Source organism: Stegostoma tigrinum, chromosome 25 (assembly GCF_030684315.1).
Source record: "Stegostoma tigrinum isolate sSteTig4 chromosome 25, sSteTig4.hap1, whole genome shotgun sequence".
NCBI classification, from domain to species: Eukaryota; Metazoa; Chordata; class Chondrichthyes; order Orectolobiformes; family Stegostomatidae; genus Stegostoma; species Stegostoma tigrinum.
In genome coordinates, this window is record NC_081378.1 from 16,674,470 (window position 1) to 16,690,692 (window position 16,223).

General features: G+C 40.8%; 1 protein-coding gene across 7 annotated transcripts in view; it reads right to left on the reverse strand.

Moving 5' to 3' along the window:
- Positions 1–16,223, reverse strand: part of LOC125463278 (putative adenosylhomocysteinase 3) — a 79,306-nt gene that overhangs the window by 61,449 nt on the left and 1,634 nt on the right. The window lies entirely within an intron of this gene.

The window sequence follows — 16,223 nt, forward strand, 5'->3', positions numbered from 1 at the left end:
TCTGATCAGCTGAAGGTCCCTCTGCTTCAATAACTCTCTCCCTTAATGCTGCTCATAGTATACTTACAATTGGTAGCTCCACTGTTCCTTCCTTTGATTTATTCGTGGGCAATGGACGCCACTGATTAGGTCAGCATTTTAGCACCCAGTCCTAACAACCATGCAGAAGGTGGTAGCGAGCTTCCTGTGTGAACTGCAGTGGTCCTTGGAGTATAAAGGGCAGCCACAGTGCTGTTAGGTAGGGATTTCCAAGATTTTAACCCAATGATAATGAAGGAATACCTATACTTGTACATGGTATGAATCCAACACTGGAAAGCTTTCCCCCTTCCCATCAACAGTTTCTATTGACTCCAATTTTGCTAGGGGTCCTTGATACTGCAACTGTACAGGACATTGGTTAAGCCACTTTTAGAATACTGCATTTAATTCAGGTCTCCCTGCTATTGGAAGGATGTTGTTAAACTTGAAAAGGGTTCAGAAAAGATTTACATGGAAATTGGCAGAATTGGAAGGTTTGAGCTATAGGGCAAGGCTGAATATGCTGTAGCATTTTCTCCTTGAGTATTTGAGGCTGAAGTTGAATCATGATTTTATAAAATCATGAGAGGCATGGATAGGGTGATTGTCGTCAACATCTTTTTCCCAGGGTAGGGGAGACGAAAACTACAGGGCACGGGTTTAAAGTGAGAGGGGAAAGATTTAAAAGGGACCGGAGGATTTTTTCATGCAGAGGGTTGGGTGTTTGGAATAAGCTGCCAGAGGAGGTGATACAATTGTAACATTTAAAAGGCACGTGAAAGTTTATATGAGTAGGAAGGGTTTAAAGGTATATGGGCCAAATGCTGGCAGATGGGACTAGATCAGTTTAGGATATCTGGTTAGTAGGGACAAGTTGGACCAAACAAACAAACAGACAGTCTGTTTCCTTGCTGTATAACTCTGTCGTACTGAATCAAATAAGCCCCTAAATCAAGGGCAGTCATTCTCCCCTCACCTCTGGAGTTCAGCTCTTTAGTAAATCCTAGAACTAAGACTGTAATAACATCAGGACTTAGTGGACCTAACAGAGCAGAAACTAATTGTCAATGAGCAGATATTTTCCCCGCCTTCTGTGCCACTTGACACAGTGTTGTCAACAACCATCTCCATCACTTTGGTAATGACTAAGAGTAGACTGATGAAGGCCATACTGGCCAAGTTGGATTTGTCATGTATTTTGTGGACAGAACATCCTGAGCTATTTGCCACACTGCTGGGTAGATGCCAGTGTCATAACCATAATTGGAAAAGCTTTCTGATCTCTCCATGAACTTTACCTTCTATAATTAAATAAAGTGTTAGTTTCTTTTTGCATGTTATTTTCCTAAGTGTCACTGAGAGCCTGCTGCTTCCGTAAGTCTTTTCTCCTAAAAAAAGACATCTGCTGTACTGTGGTCAGTGGCTAGTCCATCAAATAATGATCTCCAGTCCCAGGCATGTGAGCATTCCCAAGACTTTTGTAGCCCTCGTTAATCTTCAGTAACTTGCTGCTCCTGCTTACATTAACAAATACTCACACTGCATGTCTACTTAACCTTGCATCACACCAGCTACTGGAATGTCTATTTATCTTCAAATACTTACACCCACCAAATCACAAGTGCCCTTGTGTAAGACATCTTTCTACTCACTGCAATCTATCTGAAGGCATTACAGAGGACTATTAGGCAACGCTTTCCAGGATGTTGACTCAATGATGAAGGAAACTGACATTTCACAGGAGAAAAACTTTTGAGCTGCTGCTGGTCCCAAGGTGACCTTCTAGGTGTAGAGTTTGTGGGTTTAATAGGTACTATTTAAGAAACCTTGACATGTTGCTACAGTGCTTCTGAAAATGGTATATACGGCATTGAGTGAGTTCACCAGTGGTGACGGTGGTGGTTTTGGGCTTGGGGGGTCCGGGGGGGGGGGGGGGGGGTGCCAATTGTGAGATGGTTTGTACTAGATGGTGCTGAACCTCTTGACTGTTACATTACTTCTAACAATTAGGGGGAATACCACCATGCTCTTATTCCTTAGAGCAGGCAAGTCACCTGCAAGAGAATATACAATATCTGACCTGTTCTTACAGCTACAACATCTATGTGGCTTTTCTGGGGGAATAGATGACAATCACAGACTCCCTGACCTGTGCTCAGCAGCAACACCACAGAGGATAATAGGCCCATTAAAGCTCCAGGCTCATTTGTTGTGCCCTGAACATACCCTCCTGCCCAGGCCTGGTTAGTCAAGCATTGTTATGAAACAGCTGTAAGGCCCAGAAACGTTGAGGTGGGGGGAATTCAACAAATGACCTTGGCACTGACTATCAAGAAAAGTGTTTAGTCTCACTCTTGTTGGAAATGGTCATTTGCAGGTCATTCAAATTAGAAGTAAAATTTGGACAATAGCCTGAATGTTATTCAGATCTAACTGCATATTGACATGGACTGTTTCAGTCACAATTAGGAGAGACAACTGAAACCATCAGAAAGCATCCCTGGTCTCAACATGGAGGAAATCATTCATGAAACTGCTGAAAATGATTGGGGCTAGGACACCACGCTGAGAAACTCCTTCAGGAAAGTACTGGAGCCAAAATGATTGGCCCCCAAAAACTTCAACCATCTTTGCTTTGTGCGAGCATGACTACAAAGTAGCGGTAAGATTATTCCCCCCCAATTTCAATTTAACCAGGATTTTGATGCCCCACTCAGTCAATTGCTCTCTAGTGTCAAGGATAGTCACTCTCACCTCACCTCTGGTTGGTGCCCTTTTGCTTATGTTTGAATTTGCTGGAAATAGAACCTTTTTGTTTTAAAAACAGTAGAATTGTTGTGCACTGAAGGATTATTTACACTGCTAGAAAGAAAGCAATTCTTAGTACTTTAATACTGAAACTTTGCCACTTTAAGCATCATCAGCATTGAGGGACTCTTTGGAAAACTGGAACAACTAAATTACAGGGGCAGGTCCAACCAGTTGGAAGATTCAAAAACTATACTACACACAAAGACCATTTGTCAAGCATAGCCAGGATCAGCATATTTTGATGTACTTTAAGTGTTTATCTAGTCAAAAAGACTCAAATTTAAGATGATAAATGACTTTTGCTCATTAACAGTTCACAATAGATTTGTAAACAAAGTTTTTCCAAGACTGTCATCAGTGCAAGTACTATCAATACACAAAATTACAATAATTACAACTGCTTCAAAATCAAAAAGGTGGTACAAAGCATACATATTATTTCACAATTCAGACTGTCTGACTAAAGTAATCATTTTGCCACTGGACAAAAGCCATTCAAATGCTTACAATATTTCTGAAATTACAAAAATACTTTCTGGTATTTTTCCAAGGACAACAATTTACTCTTCACAACTATTTCTGAAACATGCTGACTTAGATGTTGACCAGGTTAGTGTGTGAAGAGAAACTGGATGCCAAGGCAATTTTCTCTTCTAAACAACTCAGTATAAAGACCTCTTTTGTAAATTATTATTTTAGCTCTTTTGTTTTAAAAAGTTCCACATTGGGATTGTGATGCCAAGCATGAAACTCATTATGGATTCAAACTAAGACTTGAGGATGAGAAAATGACATAATACCAAGAGAACAATGGACTGATTTTTGTTCTCAACATACCGTAAGATACTATGCAGTACACTTATTTTTAAAAACACTTTAGAAACACAAATACCATATCCACACCAGAAAAGCTCCAGGTCAACAGTCAATTTGCTTCTCTCAACCAGAAAGCTGCAAAAGACATACTTATAGCAAACATCAGAACGCAAAACCATATATGTAACTCCAGTTCCCCACTCATTAATGTCCCGCAACACAATTGGAAAATGAACCAGAATGAATTTGGGCAAAAGCTCAACCCAACTGTGGATTCCCACATTGAATCATCTGCTGACATTCAAGCTTGTGTTCTTTGCAAGTGTGTACTGATCACCAATACACACACAAACAAAGAATGGCAACTTGGAGAAGTTACTGGAAGGTTACTGACACATGAAGCCGTCCAGCATTAACTATACTGAGGAGGATTTGATATCCCAAATTAATGGAATCTCCTATAGTTTATGTCAGCATTTTGCAGATTGTGTGCGTTAAAACAATGGTGGGAATTTATAGTTTGAACTCTTTAAGCTTGTCTAAGACATGCATTCAGACAACCACAAAGCCAGTAGGCTTAGTTGTACCTTCTATGATCATGTGTCAGCTCAAAACATTTAGTAAATGTCATGATCTTTGTCAGTTTACATTCCAAAGCATAACATAATCTGAGTAACTATGTCAGTGCAATACTGAGACGGCACAACATTGTCTGAGATACCTTATTGTAGACAAGGCATTAATCAACTAACTTGTACAGGTGCTCAGAAGACACCATGGCATTATTTGAATAATAGCAGGGTGTTTTAGACAGTGCTAGCCAACATTTTATCATCAAACAACTTTATCAAAATTTAATTTCATCCTTGATCTCCTTTTCAGATTGTGTGCCTACACATGTAAATGCACATATCTTTTCACAGATATCGATAAGGGTCTCCCCATTATCCAGCATATGGAGCCTTCCTCTCCCTTCATGAGGAAGCTTTGTGTTTCAGTGTATTTCATACTGTCTCAGTTTGTAAACAGCATGGAAAGAGACTGTCCGCCCATTCTGTCCATACCCAGTCATCAAACATCCATCTATTTTAAATAAAAAGCAAAAAGGACAGCAGATATGCAAGTCAAAAACAAAAATAGAAATTACTGAAAAAGCTCAGCAGGTCTGGCAGCATCTATGGAGAGAAATCAGAGTTAATGTTTTGATGCCCAGGAAGGATCACTCAACCTGAAACAGTGACTCTGATTTCTCCCACAGATGCTGCCTGATCTGCTGAGCTTTTCCAGCAATTTCTATTTCTACCATCCATCTATTCCAATTCCATTTGCCAGTAAGTCTTGTATCCAAATTATTATTTCAATGGGAAGTAGATTCAAAGTAAGTCAGAGCAGGAGGATCTGGGCATTTTTGTATGTGAATCATGAAAGTGATTCCATTGCCCATACATCCTTTACCATGATGCTCCATTCCATTATGAATGAGGGAGAGAACCAATGAAGCAACAATTACAAATAACACATGATCTAGCAAATAGCTATTCTCCTGCTTAATAAAAGACAGAGGCAACCTTCTGACTTCAAGTATGACATGCTTGCTTAACAACATTCTATAAATTAATAAAGGAGACTCCCACTCCCAGAATAGCAAGCAGTATTTCCAAAGTACGGCAAATAGTCCATATGATTTGCCACAAAACATTGAGACCTTTTCAAAAATTTGCTTAAAAGGATGTTGCTACCTTGGTTGGCATTTACTGCTTGTTCCTAACTGACCTAGAGAAGATAATGGTAAAATGCACTCTTGAACACTACAATCCTTGTGCACAGGAACACCCACAGTGCTGTTACGAAACCAGTTCCTGGATTCAAGACTTATAACTGGTTCGGTTTACTATATGCAAGGTCAAGTGAAGACGAGTGGCCACATCAGAATGGCAATAACAACAAAAGTTCAGATAAACCTTGTGATCTAAATAAATAGCAGCACAACACCTAGGTCCAGCATTATCTGCAGCCAGTTTGTTTGTAACTGACAAGTTATAAATTAATGTGACAGCAGTCAAGGATTATCACCAAGAAGCTTGTTACAAAATGAATCAGGGTCCACAGAAGCAGAATCAGATTATTTATACCATACCTAGGCAATCTCGTGATCATTCTGATTTAATCATTTCTAATTATTCTGCACTGCATGGCTAGATACATCATTCGTTACCTATCTAATATCAGCTGTATGAAGTAGTACTTTAAAATTAAACTGGTGGAAATTTAACTGTACCAATGGCAAAATTTTTAAGGTCACTAAAATTTCTTGACTTAGGTGATAACTCTCAGTTTGCTAACAACCAGTTAGAGCACATCTGACAAGATTAAACCCTCATAACATTTTAGTAGTATTTAGGGGTAAAGTCACAATGCCAAGACATAGAAGCTACGGGCCAAGTGCTGGAAAATGGGATTAGAACATTCAGGTGACTTTTGGACTGGCGCAAACTTGATGGGCTGAAAGGCATTTTTCTGTCCATTAGACCTCTAGATTCTACATGATAAATGTCTCTTATTAATTGTGAGAAGTGTTTTAAGATGGAAGTCTCTGGTACCAAAACTCCTCACTGTACTAGGCGATGAGACATCAAGTAGCACTTATTTTTGCGTGGAGCAATTCACTAACACACATAAGCATTAATATGGCCAATCCACCTAACCTACATATCTTTGGACTGAGAGAGGAAACCAGAGCACACAGGAAATCCACACAGACATGTGGGGAACGTGCAAACTCGACAGAGACAATCACTCAAGGGAATCAAAACCCAGGTCCTTGGTGCTGTGAAGCAGCAATGCTAACCACTGAGCCACTCCATGAAGGTCAATAAAACATTACTTGGAAACTGTTAGACACTGTTACTCATTTATAACAAATTTCCACCAACTGTAAAGAAGGGATCATCTTTAGATAAAGTGCTATGAAGATGCGCTGCATGAATAGCTCAAGACCATCCAGCACCCAGCTTGACTGGTACCCTATCCAACTCTAAGCAGACACTCCCTTTAGCAGTGGAGTACATACCATCCACAAGATATGCAACAGCAACTTGCCAAGGAATTTCTATCATCTAGAAGGACAAGAACAATATTCGCATGGGAATACCACCATCTGCAAATTCTCCTCCAAATCACACACCATCCTGACATAGAAAATATGTTGCTGGGTCAAAATCATGGAACTCACTTCCTGGCAACACTCTGGGTGTATCAAATGGACTACAGCAGTTCCAGGCAGCAGCTATCACCATCTTCTCAAATCCAATTAAAGGCAGGAATAAATTCTGGCATTGTTGGTCGTGCCTATATTCCATGAATGAGCTAAAAAAACAGGACGTACACATTTAAATTATAAAACTATACACTTTTAAAATGAGGGGTGGGGCTCTCTGATGACAAGTGAATTGAAAAGGAACTCTTCAACAAGAATATTTGGAAAACCCACCATTTACAAGGCTGCTTTATTATATCCCATAAGATTTCACTACAAGAACAAAATGTTTTAATTCAGACATCAACCAACTTTGAAAAACAAAATAAATGGGGATCTTTGTTCCGAATAAAGACACCAACAGTCCATTTTGTGACAAAACGGTGTACTTTGGATGTACATCAGACATTAGCAATGCCACTCTTAAATTAGACGAAGGGTCCCAGAATATTGGTTAACCTGTTTGTTTGCATTCCACCATGTCTGCAACAAGCAGAGGAAAACAGCTTAAACATAATGAAGGCTAGAGAATAGATTTCTCCTATCTACTTGGGTACAAAATGATCCTTTAACCTAAGTGCTAGATATTTTCAATACTGTTTCTCGACAGAAGGTCGAAGATTGCGGTAGAAATAGGAAAAATTCAGAATCAGTAATATTTTAACTTTTGCAATGTATAGAATTATTAACCTCAACTTCCTCCATCCTTTGTATAAATCAGAAATACTGCATGTAGCTGCAACTTGACAGAGATGGGTAGTAAGGAACCATTTCCAAAGCCATACCTGATCAAACAGCTCTGTTTCTCCAAGTGTTTACTAACTGTTGTAATTTTCAGACTAGATTTAAACCTTAGATATGAAAGTCACATGTCTCTTTCCCAAATCTCAACTCATTTGAAATTGATACCAGCTGAAGGATCTGTATTAGAATAACATGCATTAACAGCTGCTGTTATTTACTTCCACATTTGCTACTGGTTATCTAGTTAAGGTCAGCAGCTAAGGCAATCAGCCCAGAAAAGACCAGCCTAGCTAACTTGGGCAGCAGCAATACACCACAATTGGCATGACCAATGAAGTTGGAAGCCAAGCTGCTCCAGCAGAATCCAAACAAAGCATCAGAAATTAGGAGATTCAATGTTATACATTTCTATGACTTAACAACAGAGGAGACAGTAATTGGACAGGTGGGATTTTCTTGCTTTATGCAATCAGAATATGCCTGAACAACGTTCTACTGTTGGTTTCCTAAACTTTCCTTATGTGGCTTGGTGTCAAGTTGTTTAATTACACTCCTGCGAAGTGCTTCAAGACATTTGTTAAAAGGCTACCAGGGCAATATAATATACTGAACATTTATGTAACTCATGACATGAAAACTTCCATTCTCCCTTCAGCCAAAGGCTAAACCTACAGGTTTAGCAACATGAATACCTCCTGGCCCTCCATCAAGTCAGATTAGAATTGATGGTTTTTGCTGAGAATACCTGCACTTCAACTGTAACCCTCCACTGCCTGCCTATATAGCACAGCTGCTGAGGGTTTCAGTTTCTTTTTGTAAACCAAGTTTTGAATAGGACTCTTGTGAGGCAGTGGTAATGTCCTTACTTCTAAGGCAGGAGGCCCAGGTATAAGTCCCACCAGCTCCACAGGTATGTAATAACATTTCTGAACTACTGGATTTGGAAAATGTCTAAGTTTTAGAAATAGGTAAAATACCTACGCTGAAGGATCACCTGCTAAAGAGCACCTTCCTGGGGTGAAAGGCAGTAAAAAACCTTTTCTCTCAATTCCCCCAATACCCCACCTGCAAGATCCTCTCCAAGTCACTCACCATCCTGACTTTGAAATACGTCAGCATTGCTTCAGCGTCACTGAGTCAATATTCTGGAACTCGCTCCTAACAACATTGCAGATTTACCTAGATTAAACAGACTGCAGCAGTTCAAGGTTGCAGCTCACCAACTCATTCTCAACAGCAGCTATGGACAGACAATAAATGCTGGACAGCCAGCAATGCCTATATCCCACAAATGTATAAAACACACCAAGCAAAAAACTTAATCGCCTCATCGAAACAAACTGTTTAAGAAACTTTCATGTTAGCATGACCATATTGTGTTATTCTGTGCCAGTCAGGAAGAACATATGAATAGAGGAACACAGAAGCAAGGCATTATCTTAAGATACAGGATTCTCTCCAAAAAACTCGCCCTTCTTTCTTTTTACCCTTCTTGAAGAGAGTCCTTAAAACTTGCATAATGGTCATCAGCCTCAATATTTTCTTAGGTAGCCTGTTGTCAAGTTTTCTTTAAATAATGCTTCAGTATAACCCTATACAAGTGCAAGATGGTGTTGGAATATGTCCACTGAAAAGACATTTGATGATTAAGCATCACTTTAATCTGTTGGCATGTGTTTTGGCAAATGACATGACTCTTCCTTCCCCATTTTGATCAGATGCTTGCTAAACGAGAACCACAGTGGCGAACTGAGATTTTTAAATAACCTGATTAGGCTTGCCAGAAAAGCAAAGGATCATCTTAAATATGGAATTCCTGATTTAATCCTGGTTGCATTGGATTTATTCTCCTCCTTCACCTATCCTATGCGGAGGCAGGAGAGAAAAAAAATTTACTATAAATCCTCCTGGCATGGGCACATCAGGTGCAGAACGATACAGAACATCTACCAACAGTTTATCCACATCTGAACAGATTGATATGGCCTGAAGGCCTTACGTTAGTACAGGGAGGCAAATCATAAGTATACATTTCATCTTCAGGGTTTCCTTTAAAGGACAAACAGTAAGGCGGTCTGAGTAAGAACGTTTGTAAACTATATTATACCAGTTATGGAGAATAATAATTTTCACTGATTAGAGTTTGAGGTTTAACAGAAGCAGAAACAAACACTTGATAAGTTTCTAGAATGTTAAACTATTGAAAATGCAAGAATCTATTATCAATGCCACTATAATTAGTTTTCTTTGTAAAAAAAGATAGCAGATAAAATGGTTCTAGTCAATATTATAGACAAAAGAAAATTATAGTACTGTTACAAGCCAGAGCAGAGCATATCTTTATATATATTTTTTGAAATGTGTTATAATAAACACATACTTTTATTTAATCAAGTGAAAGCCATATAACTAACAGCGAATTATATTGAATGAAAGTACCTAATACTGTTTATAGTCCTACACACTTAGGTATTGTTTAAATGAAAATATGGTACGAGAAAGAATTTTGCAGTCCCAAAGCAGAGATTTTTTTTTGAGAGCTCTCTCTATTGCAATACACCGTCCTGAATGATATATCTTGTCTAAACCACAAGGAAGTCTGTCTGCAACTGAATTAAAATTTCCTTACAGGCAAAACAGGAAAATCACCACCAATGCTATCACGCCACAATGCATTACACCTAACAGCACGTAGCTAAAATTGGAAAAGTAATATCAAAATATTCCAAAAACATAAGAATGAGAAAAATAACAGAAATAGACTACACAGCCTCCCAAGCCTGTTCTACCACACATTATTGTGGCTGATTTGATTTTAGCCTCAACTCTACCTTCCTAGATTTTGCCCATAAACCTCCACTTCAATGTAGTTCAAAACCTGTCTAACTCAGCCTCGAATATACTCAATGACTCAGCCCTAGCAGTTCTCTGGAATAGAGAATTCCAAAGATTTGTGACCCTCAGAAGAAATTTATCTTCCTCTTATGAGTCATACTCTCATTTAGACCACTCCCCTGATTCTCACTAGGAGCAGTAACATCTTTCATTCACTCAATTTTTTCTCCTACATCCCAGAAATCAACTGTGTCTGAGCTGCCTGCAATGCAAACTTTCCCCCCCATAAATAATATAGAACTATACACAGTACTCAAGTTGTGGCCTCACCAATACCCTGCACAATCAGGGTGACATGATGGCTCGGCGGTTAGCAGTGCTGCCTCACAGCATCACAAACCCAGGTTCAAATCTACCTTCCAGCAACTGTCTGTGTGGAGTTTGCATAATCTCCATGTGGCTGAATGGGTTTCCTCCGGATGCTGTGGTTTCCTCCAAAAGTCCAAAGGTGTGCAGATTAGGTGGATTGGCCATACTAAACTACCCACAGTTTCCAGGGATGCACAGGTTAGGCGGGAAAGGTGGGATGCTCTTCGGAGGGACGGTGTGGACTCAGTGGGCTAAATGGCCTCCTCCCACACTACAGGGGTTCTATGATTCTATAAATCAGTAGCAAGACTTCCCAATTCACATACCATCCTCCTAATTTAGTTCCACACGCAGTTAACAAGTCCAGCAATGCGCTGAAACCATTTTTAAAAAATGTCAAGACAACTCCTAGGTTGTATGAGATAACAAGGTGTGGAGCTAGACGAACACAGCAGGCCAAGCAGCATCGTAGGAGCAGGAAAGCTTGACGTTTCGGGACTAGACCCTTCTGCAGAAATGGGGAGGGGAAGGGGTTTCTCCTAGGTTATATTTTTTGAATGAGCTATTGATTTAAGCAGAACAGCTCAGCTCAGCTCCAGGTATCCTGATTGAGTTACAATACAATCGATGGATGAATCTTGCCAACAAAAAGCATTTCATATAGATGTGTTAAAACCTACTGAAGTAAACAGGTCCTGACTACCTTTTAAGATATCAGCTAAAATACAGTTTACTTAAAAAGCCAGGCTAAGCATTCTTTCATTGGTTGGCCCATGTGACCTTTTTAAACAAGTTCAACTCCAGTTGTATTCTCCTGAAATGACCACCAAGCAGCTGCACTCTTTCTCTGATATGCCTCCAAGACAGACAGAAGCAATACTTTTGTCCATGCCTTTCTGCAAGCCATCGGACCTGCACACTACAAAACTCTCAAAATTGTTGATAGTACAAGAGAAGATATGTTTTAGTGACTATAAAATCTTAAATATTGCAGACATATTACTCAACCAATCTTCAAAAGTCACTCATAAATATCAACTAGTAATGCTTAGTGATTCCATGCATAATTTAGAAAGTATTTAAAGTGTCGTTGCTGTTCAGAAACAACGGTTGTCTTGGAGTTTCAGTTCAATCCAGAACTTGGGTGATACAATTTAAAGAAAACCTTTGTTCCAAAGGCAACAGAAAACTGTGCTCGGTCTACTTATTACAGCCAGCAGCGCCTTGTCACAACTTAGTGCCAAGCACTTAGAGAACCACCACATGCCAATTTTATACCACAACACCAATACTAAAGCTATATAATGATTTTAGATTCATCACTCGGATTATCCAGGACTTCATACTCAAAGCAATAAAAAAATTTTGCTCCGTGAAATAAACTTTTTCCTCCAGTTTACTTTCAATGGAAGAAAATCCTATGATGTGAAATGTTTGTGCTTAGTTGAAATGTCCATCACAAAAAAAGTACAAATACTACTGTCCAAGGCATTTTTGAAGCTCGGTTTTATATTTTCACTCTGAGCATTGCATGCAAGATTGTGACACTCACCACACACAACATCAGCACATGGATATGAAAGCACTCGGTATTGTGTAAATTTTTGTCATCTCATAAATTTTGACCAGCTGCAACATGAGCTCATTGCCACAAATTTTCATAGCATTAGAATGATTAGAGTGTGCTCGACAAGGAATCAAACACTGACTTTAGAATAAGACAGGATCAATTTTATTACAACAATGCAGTCAAATGAACTACTGATGACAGGTTTGTGCTCTTAAAGAAAAGTAGTATGACAGTTAGCTTTGGAATGGAGTACAGTGCCAGCTCATTCAGCACAATCACTTCCAAGAGCAACCTACCCTGTGATTGCTAGTGATACCATGTGACCAATTAAGAAAATCGTAATTTTGGATAGTGTGTTTGTTAGTAAGAGAGAGGGCTGAAATAACAGATTTTAAAAATTACAAATCTGACAACCACTGAAAGAAATATTTGCACTTATGAAAAGAAGTGGTAATTTAGTCCCTTGTGCCTGTGTCAACACTTTGAAAGAGCTATCAAATTCACTCCACTTCCCTGATTTCAACCACACCCAATCCCATATTACTTTCCTAAATAGGCTTTAAATCAAATCTGTTTCCATGATCTTTTCAAATCATGAATTCACCTTGTGAAAGAAAAATCTCATTGTCCACACTTCAGTGTTTTGACCAGATTAAGCCATGGGTTGGCAAGGTCAACAGTTGCCGCGAATTTGTTCGTACATGTATATACAAACTTTTATATCTTCTGCCTGACTGAAGAGGGTGGAAGAGAGCGTAACCGGGGTGGGAGTTTGATTATATTGGTTGCTTTCGTGATACAGCAGGAAGTATAGAGAAGTCAATGGATGGGAGATAATGGGAACTGCAGATGCTGGAGAATCCAAGATAACAGTGTGGGGCTGAATGAACACAGGAGGCCAAGCAGCATCTCAGGAGCACAAAAGCTGACGTTTTGGGCCTAGACCCTTCATCTGAAAAGGGGATGGGGAGAAGGTTCTGAAAAAAATAGGGAGAGTTGGAGGGGAGGACTGAAGACGGATAGAGAAGAAGATAGGTGAAGAGGAGAGCATGGGTGGGGAGGTAGGGAGTGGATAGGTCAGTCCGGGGAGGACAGACAGGTCGAGGGGGAGGGATGAGGTTAGTAGGTCAGAAATGGAGGTGCGGCTTGAGGTGGGGGAGGGGATAGGTGAGAGGAAGTACAGGTTAGGCAGGCAGGGACGAGATGGGCTGGTTTGGCATGCAGTGGGGGGAGGAGAGATTTTGAAGCTGGTGAAATCCACATTAATACCATTGGGCTGCAGGGTTCCCAAGCGGAATATGAGTTGCTGTTCCTGCAACCTATGGGTGGCATCATTATGGCACTGCAGAAGGCTCAGGATAGACATGTCGTCTAAGGAACGGGAGGGGGAGTTGAAATGGTTCGTGACTGGGAGGTACAGTTGTTTACTGTGAACCGAGCGTACGTGTTCTGCAAAGCGGTCCCCAAGCCCCGCTTGGTTTCCCCAAATGTAGAGAAAGCCACAGCGGGTACAGCGGATGCAGCATACCACATTGGCGGATGTGCAGGTGAACATCTGCTTGATGTGGAAAGTCATCTTGGGGCCTGGGATGGGGGTGAGGGAGGTGGTGTGGGGGCAGGTGTAGCACTTCCTGCAGTTGCAGGGGAAGGTGCCGGGTGTGGTGGGGTTGGAGGGGAGTGTGGAGCGGACAAGGGAGTCGCTGAGAGAGTGGTCTCTCCGGAAGCAGACAAGGGTGGGGTTGGAAAAATGTCTTGGGTGGTGGGGTCGGATTGTAGATGGCAGAAGTGTCGGAGGATGATGCATTGTATCCGGAAGTTGGTGGGGTGGTATGAGAGGATTAGGGCAATTCTCTTTTGGCGGTTATTGCAGGGGCGGGGTGTGAGGGATGAGGTGCGGGAAATGCGGGAGACATGGTTGAGGGCATTCTTGACCATTGCGGGGGGAAGACCTCATCCCGCCCCCTTGACCTGTCAGTCCTTCCTGGGCTGACCTATCCCCTCCCTACTTCCCCACCCACACTCTCCTCTCCACCTATATTCTCCTCTATCCATCTTCAGTCCGCCTCCCACTCCCTCCCTATTTATTTCAGAACCCTCTCCCCATCCCCCTTTTCTGAAGGGTCTAGGCCTGAAACGTCAGCTTTTGTGCTCCTGAGATGCTCCTTGGCCTGCTGCATTCATTCAGCCCCACACTGTTATCTTGGATTCTCCAGCATCTGCAGTTCCCATTATCTCCCATCCATTGACTTCTCTATACTTCCTGCTGTATCACGAAAGCAACCAATATAATCAAACTCCCACCCCGGCTACGCTCTCTTCCACCCTCTTCAGTCAGGCAGAAGATATAAAAGTTTGTATACATGTATGAACAAATTCAAGAACAGTTGTTCCCCGCTGTTATCAGACTTTTGAATAGACCTCTTTAATGTTAACGTTGATCATTCTCTGCACCTTCCCGGCAGTTGTAACATTGTAACCTGCACTCTTCTGTTACCCTGACGCATTTTTATAGTACAATCTGCCCGTAAAGCATGCAAGACATCAGTTTTCACCGCACCTTGGTACATGCGACAGTAATCAATCAAATCAAAACATATAAGGAGCAAGAGGGTAGCAAAGGAAAAAGTGGGACCACTCAAAGATAAAGGAGGAAACTTTTGCATGGAACTGGAGAGTGTGAATGAGGTCCTTTGTGAAGAACAAGGAGGGCATGGCAGAGGTGGACCTAAGGAGGGCATGTTGATATTCTATGCCATGTCAATATAAGAAAGGAAGTGATGTTGGGTGTTTTGAAAGGCATTAAAGTAGACAAGTCCCCAGGACCTGATGGGATCTATACCAGAATGCTGACAGAGGCACATGAAGAAATTTTCAGGGCCTTGTACAAAATCCTCATATCTTCGAGTCCCAGGAGACATTCCAGAGGTCTGAAGAATAGCCAACATTATTACTTTGTTTAAAAAGAGCAACAAGAATAATCTGGGAAATTACATGCTGGTGAGCCCCACATCAGTGGCAGGGTAGGGAAACTATTGGAGAAGATTCATTGGGATAGGATTTGCAGTAATTTGAAAAATATGGACTTAATAGCATGACTTTGTGCCAGGAAGGTACAGTCTCCCAAACTTGATTGAGTTATTTAAGAAACTGACAAAAGTTCTTGATAAGAGAAGGATGGTTGATGTTGTCTGTACAGATTTAGCATGCCCTCTGACAAGGACCCTCATGGCAGGTTGATACAAAAGGTGAACTCACATGGGATCCATGGTGAGCTGGTAAGATCCTGCTTAGCCATAGAAGACAGAGAATGGCAGTGGTAGATGTTTTTCAGTCTGGAGATGTGACCAGCGGTGTTCCATTTAAACAGCATCTTGACTGATAGTAAGAATAGAGAGGGAACAGATGGAAATGGATTGTGCACAGGCAAAAGGTTTTTTAGTTTTAGAAGTCTTTATACATCAGCACAGCTGAAGGTCTTGATCCTGAGCTATCCTGTTCTTCATGGTTAGGCTGAAACCAGTATGGAGGGACTATCTTATGAGGAAAGGTTGAATAAAAGTAATGTCACAATAGTCTTACTAGACCATAAGCTGCTGTCTCATTAGAAAGATATAATGGTTGTTTAACCCAACAATCACCACACCTCAGAGCGAGAGACATTGAGAAGGGAAATCCTTCACAGTAACCTCAACTGGTGCAGAAAATGAGCCCATGTTGCTGGATCAATCTGTATCACAAACTGGCCTCAGTATGTTGGGTCCAAACTCACTGGGCTTTAGATAATTGAAAGGCAACCCTTTT